This window comes from Equus asinus, chromosome 2 (assembly GCF_041296235.1).
Source record: "Equus asinus isolate D_3611 breed Donkey chromosome 2, EquAss-T2T_v2, whole genome shotgun sequence".
In the NCBI taxonomy this organism is placed as follows: domain Eukaryota; kingdom Metazoa; phylum Chordata; class Mammalia; order Perissodactyla; family Equidae; genus Equus; species Equus asinus.
This window is the reverse complement of record NC_091791.1, coordinates 143517442-143528726: the sequence shown is the minus strand read 5'-3', so window position 1 is coordinate 143528726 and position 11285 is coordinate 143517442. Positions and strand designations below refer to the sequence as shown.

The 11285-nt window shown below is 32.2% G+C and overlaps 1 protein-coding gene across 1 annotated transcript in view; it reads left to right on the top strand.

Annotated features, from left to right (window-relative positions):
- UNC13C (unc-13 homolog C) overlaps positions 1–11285 on the top strand; it is a 565722-nt gene that overhangs the window by 366829 nt on the left and 187608 nt on the right.

Below are 11285 nucleotides of genomic sequence, written 5' to 3'. Positions count from 1 at the left end.
CCTTTGCCACTGTCAGGTGGCATTTTCATTGTCTTAAAAATGCTAATTTTTTGTGTGTGAGGAAGTCTTGCCCTGAGCTAACATCTGTTGCCAATCTTCCTCTATTTCATGTGGGATGCCACCACAGTGTGGCTTGACAAGCAGTGCTAGGTCCACGCCTGGGATACACACCTGTGAACCTGGGGCCACCAAAGCAGAGCACACAAACTCAACTACTACACCACTGGACCAGCCCCAAAATGCTGATTTTAATAGTTAACCTAGCTCTATCCCCACTTTTATTTTCATATTTAAATTAAATATGTATTTAAAGATCAGAATTCATTAAAATAACGCCTTAGGTTATAAATGTAGATAAAGAAAAAACAAAAGGATAAAGGGGGGATTTGGTTTAAACAACACTGGTGATCCATTTGTTTTTGGTACAAGAGCGCTGAAGGACAAAAGGAAAAATTATCACCACAGGAAATGTTCAAGTAGATGAATTCACACTTCAAATGATAAGCTGACTTTCACCCTCAACTGCAATGTTATGATATGTTTCAGTTTCCCTTTCATATAGCTTCAACTTGTAAGGCTAGTTTATAATTTACTAGTAGAGTACTGCTTAAAGTTCATTCTTCCTGGCTGTTCTTTCTCTTCATGATAATGGCAGTTAACTGCACTAATGCATGTCAAGTATTCTTAAATGGAGAAGACATTGACAAAAGCTGTTCTAATATGAGAAGAACACAGCAAACTAAATGTCTCTTGAATTCTAGCTATGATAATAAAGCTTCTGTTGCCTATGTGACACCCAATAACAGAATCATGGCTTACTCATTTGTAACAATGAACACATTTTTCTTCAAAGACAAACTTTGCATATCAAAATAATCCTTCACATTTAATGGATTCTAATTTTATCTGTTGTGACTAATGAATCAGTATTATCAAATTTGGCAGTGGTAGATTATGTTTTCCTTACTTCACTAAGAGATTTGCAAGATAATAAATTGGGTTATTAAATTGTTGTGTCTCATAGGATTCAAGGTTTAAAACATTTATGCTTTGTATTAATTGCTGCAAATTAAAAACAGGAGACTTTCAAATAATGTTGGAATGGATCAGTTATTTCATTAAACCTCCTTTTATAAATGATAGACTAAGTTAAGCTTTCACTGCATTGAAAATGAAGAAGAGGTGAAGCTATTAGAGAATTTAATTTGTGTACAGCAAAACTTCATGAATTTAGACCAGTATGAGGAGGGCCAATTTTACTTTCTAGATCTGAATCATAAAACATGAATATTTAATGTACCATATTATATGTGTACTTGTTTTAACTTTTAAGTATATATAATAATTTCTACAAGGTTAGAAAAACAATTATGGAAAGTTAAAACCTCTTTCAGTCCTGCTTATATCATAATTTGGAATTTATTTGTAACTAGCATATAAATTGTTATATGTAGATTGAGATTTCTGAATTTTGTGAAACCAGTTTATTCCTGTGAGTACATAAAAATGTCCCTCTGCAATGAAGTTTATTGCTATTAATTTTATTAGCAATTTGTATTTTTCTGGAGACTGAAAACTAGCAAATACAAATGTAAACTTCCATTCAGTTTCTGTGATAATATTTTTTCCATTAGAAATCAATAGAATCCAAATAATATTTACCTGAATGTCTTATTTGTAGTTAGAATTTCATTATTATCCTCAGCAAACTTTTATTTGGTGTTCACTATGTGCCAGTGGCTGTACAAAATATTTACATGTAAAATTCATTTAATTCTCACACAGTCCTAGAAAAAGTCCCAAATTGCACAATTATTATCGTCCCCATTTGGGAGATGAGGAAATTGAGTTTTAAAGAGATTCCTCACTGCTCCACTGAGTAAATTAGTTAAGTAGCAGAGGAGAAATCAAATCTCTATCTTTTGGATTGCATTGAGGTTTAACCACTGCATTATACTGCTATGGATTGTGCAGAAGAAATAACCAGAACTGTGTTAAATTGCAGAAAATAAGCCTCTGGCAAATATGCAGATAGCGTAGACTTAGCACGAAGAAAAGGCAGAAATATTCAACTATGGAATATGTAAGAAGACAACAACTCTACCTTTTGAATCATGATTTGGTACTGGGGATGTAACATAGATAAAGTATATAAAATTTGATGCTAAACTGAGATTATGTGTTTTCAAATCTCCTTTGTAGATTTGGACACAGTGCAAAAAAACTTATGGAAATAATGATTTTTTGTGGCCCCTTAAAAATTGAAAACATAAAATCTAGCCAGTAGTTATTCAGAACTTGCTAAAATCTGTTATGAGAAATATTAGCTGTCTCTCCTCTCACTCCAAGTACTGATTTCTTTCTTTTATCTGTTGTATTTTGCTCATACTTGTGAATTTTTCTCCCCTTTTTTCACTAAGTAGGTAGGAGTAAAAAAATTGTTAAGGAAACAAACTATTAGTTTTACACATATTGTCACCAGGTCATATCCTGGCTTCTGGAATTGTTTAAATGATGAGGAGTGGAAATATACACATATTTTAAGAAGACTATATAAGCATAATTAATATTATTTTATAGTGATGAGATGCTAGGTGGAGAATTGTTTTCTAATGCTAGACAAAATTGATTAAATAGAAAAATATTCGTATTATTTTCATCAGTTTTGAACTATAAAGCAAATGCCAATAAAATCATACTAGATAGGTTAAATCTTGTGTCACCAGTCAAATTATGGAATTTACACAGTACAAAAGCACCCATACTATCACTAACTCTTAATATTAAGTGAGCTACGATCCAGTTTATAGCCACTGTACACATTTCTTTGCCCTATCCTTCACAGCTAATTAATCACTGGTAATTCTGCCTTGAGTACAAAAGAATACTTTAGAAGGAGGTGACACTGAGTGACCTGTGATTTGAAGGAAGAGAGAATAGTTATGAGCAAATGGAAACTGAAGAGGAGAGATAACAGGCAGGAGAAAAAGATCAGAAGACATGGGATGTCAGATATGTTGAGAAATTGTGAGTAATTTGAGAAGCTAGAGCCTGCAAAGTGTTGGAGAGTGGAGATAAAAGTTAACTTTGGGGGCCGGCCTGGTGGCGTAAGGGTCACGTTCATGCGCTCTGCTGGGGCAGGCCAGGGTTTGCAGGTTCGGATCTGGGTGCGGACCTGGCACTGCTTGTCAAGCCACGCTGTGGCAGAATCCCATATAAAATACAGGAATATTGGCACAGATGTTAGCTCAGGGCCAGTGTTCCTCGCATACACAAAAAAAGGGTTAAACTTGGGGTCAGATCGTCATTGGCCAGGAAAGTCATGTTAATGAGTTGAAACTTTTCTATACTAGTGAATGTGTGACAATCAATTGATGGTTTTAAAGCAGAGGCTTGAAATATAATGGCCTGTGTCTTTAAAAGGTAAATTAGGTGGTAATATAGAGTAGGTATTGGAAGAGGAAGAGATGGAGGCAAATAGATTAACTAAGAGGTTAGCGCAATTCTTGAGGCAAGTGAGGGTGAAGATTTAGGGATGTGACAATAGGGATAGGGCAGGGACAGACAAATCCCACAGGTATATCAAAGGAAGAATCCACAGGAGTGTGGAAAGGAGAAGATGCTGTGGATTGTGGCAGCAGTTGATGAATAAGTTTGCTGTTTAGATTCAGGGCTAAATGCAATGTTTTTTTTATTTAACTAGATTCTGTGTAAGAAAGAGCCAGAGAAATATTTCCAAATGTACCAAAAATACCATACAGAGGTAAAAAAGTAAAATAAAAATATAGACTTCAAAAGAAGCTGAATAAAAACAAGCTTTGAGTTCTTTGTTTCCAGCTTAGGATATCTCTTATCTCCATAGGTTACGGTAAGCACAGCCAAATCTGACACCAACGTATCATAATACACTATAAGCAAAACCTCTTCTAAAACAGATATCAGAAAATATCCCAGACCCCAAAGATTATCTTCTGCATATAAGTTGAGTTTATCAAACATTGATCTTGATATTTAAATTTGAAGAGGGATTATTGCATAAAACATGAAGCTAATGATTTGAACTGTAGATATTTTAAGGCAAAATCAATAGGCTAATACAAAGAAAAGACAGAAAAAAATAAGCTGTGAAGACATTTTCAATGCTTAGGAATTTCTGTTATTGTCATAAGAAAATGAAAAAGAAATATGGTCAGGAAGCATAAGCTCTATTTCCAATTCTGTCGTTGACTTGTTTCATGTTTTAGGACAGATTTCTTAATCGCTAATGTTCCTGAGTCTAAAATGACTGTGAATGAGGTTACCTTTATGTCCCTCCTAAGTATGGAAAAAAATCATTGAATATTTGCTGTTTCTTTGTTGGAGAGATCATGAGCTTTGGAAAAACAGCTCAAAGCTCAAATCCTGACCACTAATTCCTCATTTTTAAAAAATCCCAAATAGGGATTTTGTGAGAAATAAATGAATGTTACTCATCTTTACAAAAGCCCCTACATATAAATTAAAATTCTCATTGATTTTATTTCAAAAGAGAAATGATTTTTTTAAAGTTTTTATGGTTACAAAACTAATCCTATTCCACTTCAAGGATGGTATGAAGTAGAAAACAAAAGTTCTAATGTCTACGTATCATTTTTGTCAAGAAAATAAAATAAAAACCAAAAATAAGATTCCCTTCACCCAAGTCTTACAAATTTTAGGTAATTGGCTATATTCTTTTCCAGCTAATATTTTCTGCATATATGAGCATAGGAATTAATTTGATGGTGTTTTTATATATTTTTTAATAAAATGTGGGATCATATTACGTGTACTCATCTTTAATTTGCTTTGTTTACTTAACACTGACTAAAATATCTTTTCATGCCAATACAAGCAAACCTACCTTGTTTTTTTTCTAATAGTTGCATATTATTCTGTGGTTTCATCTAACATCAGGTTTCATACCCATACGGGAACTGCTGGGGTGCAGGAGAGAAGGGGTGGATGTAACACAAGTATTGAAATAACATAAGAACTTGGAAGCATGTAGAGTCATTAGATAACTTTTGGACACGAGGTTCAAACAAGTCCTGAATTTTCATCAGCCTTTTCTTATATTTTCCAGTCTGAATTTTTTTTCAGTAAAACATTTTCACTATTATTTTAATTGAAATTTCTTCGAATATTAGAGAGGTTGAGCATCTCTTTTCTTGTGCTTATTAGGCAGTTGTATTTTTTCTTCTTAGATTGCCCATTCATCTCATTAGCCATTGTTTTTAATATTCATCTTTTTCCTATAGATTTGCAACAATTCCTTTCATATTAATAATATTATCCCTGTGCCTTTTATATATCCTGTGTATATTCTTCTAGTGTGTTGCTTTATTTTAAATGGTAGTTTGGTTTTGGCACATTGAGGATTTAATAGTAGTAATGAGAACCCTTAAACTACAGTCTTTCAAGAACGAAAATCAGACTTGACATTGCTTATACATCTGAGAAAATCCTGAGACTAACAGATTATTTTTAGATTCCTTGTTTCGAAGTTACCTGATTGAAGCTTCTAGATTAAAGAAAAAATATTTTAGAAGTCACTTTGAAAGTCTTTTATTATAGTAATTACAACCATTAACTGGGGTGCACAACTTATCTCTTCCACCAATTAATCTTTACCCTCCTTCACAAGTACACGCAAATCTTGCTTTCTTCAAGTAACTTCTGTCAATGGCGGCACCAACACATTCTCCTGCATGATATACTCTTAGCTTCATTGTGTTCCGTAATTACACTTACTGCTATAATATGTCCCTTTTCATTGTAACCCATGTTTCTTGAAGTCACATCAACCCAAGGGTAGAAAATGGCATAGAAAAACAACAGCCACTTAGTACATCTGTGAGTGTTTTTGCTCTTGCTCTTTGGTTTAGTGCGTCAGGATCTTCTCAGCTAGAGCTAGTGTTCTTCATTCTCCATTTCCATTTATCCTCCATGTTTCTGCTCTCCATGTTGCTATTTTTCTGTCTTCTTTGATATCATGGGAGTCACCATCACTTATAGTATACACCAGGTTTCCTATCAGTGCTAGTGCCTGATAACCAAAAGTTCCGAATCCCCAGTTGTCAAACTTGTTCATGCTACTTTTTCCCATTTCTGTAGAGGCTGCAGGAGTGATCCTCCATTGAAAATAAGCTGCTGTCACAACCTCTGGGAACCAATAATGAGTAGTTGTTGTTTTTCCAAAACCCTTGATATACCAAAACCACTCTGTTTCCCACAACCATCTCTATCTTTTCACCCTGCAGTTTTTTTCATTGAACTTATTATGAAGAGAGCTTGTCTATATAAATAGTTAGACTATTTAGATATTCTTTTTAAATATATATATGTTCATATGAATATAAATATATACATGCATATTTATTTATAAATATATACAATATATAAATATTTATATTTATAAATATACATACGTATATATTATATATATACGTATGTATATATATATATTAGTCCTTATTGCCATGCCTATTAGGTTATAAACTTCAGAGGGGCAGGAACTGTGTCTGTTTTATTTAGCAGTACGTAATCTGCCCTTAGCACAGTGCACAACACATGCTAGGCCTTTAATTAATAGCAGCTTATTAATGAATGTTACTTATTAAATGTTACATGCATTAGAAGTCATTTATATTATATTACCTCTTATTTTACTACTAGTAAATTTATAAAATTTTAGATATTTTCTGAAATAAATAAAACATTGCAAATTTGATTGAAGCCTTACATGTACATATGCCCCCTGAATCCAATTCCCTTTACTCCTTGCCCAAACATAGCTAATAGAATGGAATTTATATTTTTATCCCCATGAGTTTCTTTATATCTTTATGATATATGCATGTATTTACTAGAAAAGCATGTCAGAAATGCGTGGACCCTTTCCTCTAGAGGCATTGATTGATTTGCCTAATGGTAAAGCTGAGAGCCTCAGAAGCTAGAAAGAAAGTAGCACCTGAAAAACTGAAAAAACTGAACACAGGAACAGGAGAATAATTGGAACTCAGACCCTACAAGGTTGTGGGTCTTGGTGAATACCCCAAGTATACAGTTGAGGCTGTGGAGGGGTACATCCTAAGAGTAAGTACGTATAAAATATTGACCTGCTTTGAGAGAGCTCAGTCCCTAATTGGATTAAGTTCATCTCTCCCAACTCTAAAACATTATTGCCAGAAGAAAAATAAATCTTTTCTGGAAGAATACCCACATCATCCAGAGACTCAAATTATGCATTTATCTTTCATGTACAAAAAATCTTTGATTCAGTAAAAAACAAGCAGTCATTATAAAAAATTAGTATAATAGAATTTAGAGACTCAGATGTTACAATAACTATGATTAATAAATATAAGAACTTAAGTAACAAAATGGAAAAACTCAGCAGTAAACTCAAAACTACTGAAAGGTCAAATGGAAATTCTAGAACTGAAAACTACAACAAATAAAATTAATAACTCAATATATAGATTTAACAGTAGGTTATATACAACTGAAGAGAGAATTAGTAAGCATGAAGATAGTCCAGAAGAAAATGTCCAGAATAAAGTTCAAGGAGACAAGAGATGGAAAATGAAGATTATTTACCAAAATTAACTATAGGCTCGAGTATAAAGCAAGTCTCAACAAATTTCTGAAAATTGAAATAATTCAGAATATATTTTTTGACCTTAGGTCTGATTAAGGCAGAAAACAGCTACTAAAAGATACTTAGGAAATCCTCAAATAGTAGAGGTTTAGGTATTAAGATTAAAAATGTGAAATATTTTGACTGGATTAATATGCAAAGACAGCATGCTAATTTTTTAGGATGCAACTAAATAGAATTCCTAAAATAAACTTATACCTTAAATACAAATTTTAGAAAGGAAGAAAAGCCAAAAATTAATTATCTAAGCATTTTTCTTAAAAGGGTAGAAAAGAAACAGTATATTAAGCCCAAAGAAAGTAGATGGTAGGAAATAGCAGAAATTGATAATATAGAAAATAAACACAGTCGTGTAACTACTACCAAAATTAAGATATGGAATATTTTATCACCCCAAAAGTTTCTTCACTCTTCCTTATAGTCAACCCCTCTCCCAATACCAAGCCCTGGCCACCACTGTTTCCTGTCCCTATATTTTTGTCTTTTCAATAATGTGTTATAAATGGAATCATACTGTGTGTAGACTTTTGAGTCCAATTTCTTTCACTCAGCATAATTTGTTTGATACTCACATACATTGTTAATGATTTGGTAGTTTATTCCTTTTTATTGCTTAGTAGATTCCATTTTATGAATCTGTCCAACTTATCCATTCATCGGCTAAAAGACATTGACTGCAGTTTTTGGCAATTAAGAATTAAGCAACTTGTGCAGCTTTTGGTATAAATATGAGTTTCATTTCTCTTGGGTAAATACCTAGGGAGAAATGTTGGTAAATGTATATTTAACTTTATAAGGAATTGTCAAACTGCCTTCCAATGTGACTGTAACATTTTGCCTTCTCAGCAGCAATGTATCAGAATTCCAGCTTCTCTGCACACTTGCATTCTTGCCTCCTTGTCAGCTCTTGGTATTGTCAGGTTTTGTTTTGCTTTTAAGCTATTCTAGTAGACGTATGGTGGTATCACCTTGTAATGTTAATTTGAAAGTACCTAGTGGCTAATGATATTCAGCATATTTTTATGTGCTTATTTTCTATCAATTTATCATTGCTGAAATGTCATTCAGATCATTTGCCCACTTTTATTGGCTAATTTTTTTCTTATTATTGAGGTTGGAGAGTAATTTGTATACTCTGGATACAAGTCCTTTCAGATAACTGTTTTGCAAATTGTTTTCTCCTGGTCTGTTGCTTATCTTTCCATTTTCTCTACAGTATCTTTTAAAGAGATTTTAATTTTATTAAAGTCCAATTTATCAATATTTTATTTTATAGTTTGTACTTTTTGTGTCAGATCTAAGCAACCATTGCCTAACGCAAGGTCATAAAGATTTTCTACTATGTTTCCTTTTAGAAGTTTTATAGTTTTAGGTTTTGTATTTAGGTCTATGATCCATTTTGAGGAAATTTTTTATATGTTGTGAATTATGACTTTATTTTTTCACATATGGCTATCCAATTACTCTAGCATAACTTTTTGAAAAGACTATCCTTTCTCCATTGAATTAATGTAATATATTATTGAAAATTAATTGACCTTGTATTTGAAGATGCACTGTCTTAATTACCATAGATTTTATTTTATTTTATTTATTGCAGTAACATTGGATTATAACATTATATGGCTTTCAGATGTACATTGTAATATATTTCAAATTACTATAATTTTATAGTAAGCTATGAAGACAGGTGATGTGAATCCTTCAGCTATTTTTTAAACATTTTTCTGTTCTAGTTCTTTTGCTTTACCATGTAAATTTTAGAATCAGTTTATCAATTTCTACAAAAATTCCTGTAAGAATTGTGATTGAAATTGCATTGAATCTATAAATCAATTTAGGGAAAAATGACATTCTAACAATATTGGGTATGCCAGTCCATGAATATAATATTTCTCCATTTATTTAGGTTTATTTGATGTTTCTCCTCACAATATTTTGTAGTTTTCTTCATATAAATCTTGTCCATATTTTCTTAGATTTATACCTAAATATTTCATAAGTTTTGGTGCTATTGTAAATGATACTATTTTAACTTCAATTTCCAATGGTTCATTGCTAGTATATAGAAATACAATTATTTTGTATCTTGACTTTGTATTCTGTGACCTTGCTGAACTTATTTCATAGTTTTTTTGTAGTTTTTTGGATATTTTCTATGTAGACAATAGTGTTGTCTGCAAATAGAGAGTTTTATCTATTCCTTTGCTATCTATATGCCTCTCGTTTCTTTTTCTTACCTTTTTGCAGTCTTTAGGAACTCTAGTACAGTGTTTAATAGGAATAATGAGAATAAATATCATTGCCTTGATCCTGATCTTAGTATGAGACCATTAAGTATGATGCTAGCCGTAGGGTTATTTTTTCTGCTTTATCTCCCCAAATCCCCCCTGGTGCATAGTTGTATATCTTAGTTGCAGCTCCTTCTAGTTGTGTCATATGGGACGCCGCCTCAACGTGGCCTGATGAGCGGTGCCATGTCCGCGCCCAGGATCAGAACCAGCGAAACCCTGGGCTGCCACAGCGGAGCATGCGAACTTAACCACTCAGCCACAGGGCTGGCCCCTAGCTGTAGGTTTCTATAGATTCTCTTTATAAGGTTAAGGAACTTTCCTTTAATTCCTAGTTTTCACAGTTTTTTTTTTTTTTTTTATCACGAAGGAATGTTGAAGTTTGTCAAATACATTTCTTGCATCTATTGAGATGGTAATAGTTTTTCTCTTTGGTCTGTTAATATCGTAAATTACATTGATTCATTCTTGAATGGTAAACCAACATTGCTTTTTTAGGATAAACTTCTTTTGGTCATGATGTATTATTCTTTTTATGTATTGCAGGATTGAATTTGCCATTTTTTGTTGAGGATTTTTGCACATATTTTTATGAGAGATAATGTTCTTTAGTTTTCTTTTTGTACAATGTCTTTGTTTTTTGTATCACAGCATTGTAAAGTGAATTAATACAGTCTTTATTCGATTCAAAAAAATTAAAGTAATTAATTTCCTCATTTTATGAGCTTGAAGCACTTTCATTATATCACTTACAATTTTGTTGTTTCATATCCATTACATAAAAATTAATATACTATAAATTGTGATGTTAGTCACTATCCACAAATGAAAACTTTTGAAATAAATTACTTGGCTAGCGTTACTTTTATATCGAAAAAGTTTAATGTTGAAATTAATTTTGTGTGTATTCATATTGTATTAATATTTTTAAGCATAGAAAGTGTTCTGAGTTTAGTACTTGATAAACGTACATATTCTGCAATTACGTTTTAAAATATCAATTGGCATTGTTAGATAAATTGATAGCAGATGGTAAGGGATATTTAATGAAGCACACCTTGCTTTTGGTGAAAAGTTTGACTAGAATAGTTTTATGTAGTGTCAGTGGTCTTTTCTTCTTTGAAGTCATGTTTTCTTCGGTAACACTTTCTATCCCATTCAGGATTGTATTACTCTTTTGATTTAGACCCAAAAGTATAAACGAATGTGAGAGCTAATTTTGTTCCTTAAAATATATATATATATATTTTTGTTTCTTAATATATATGATTTTTTGTATACATATGTATGAATACATTTTATATATATATTAT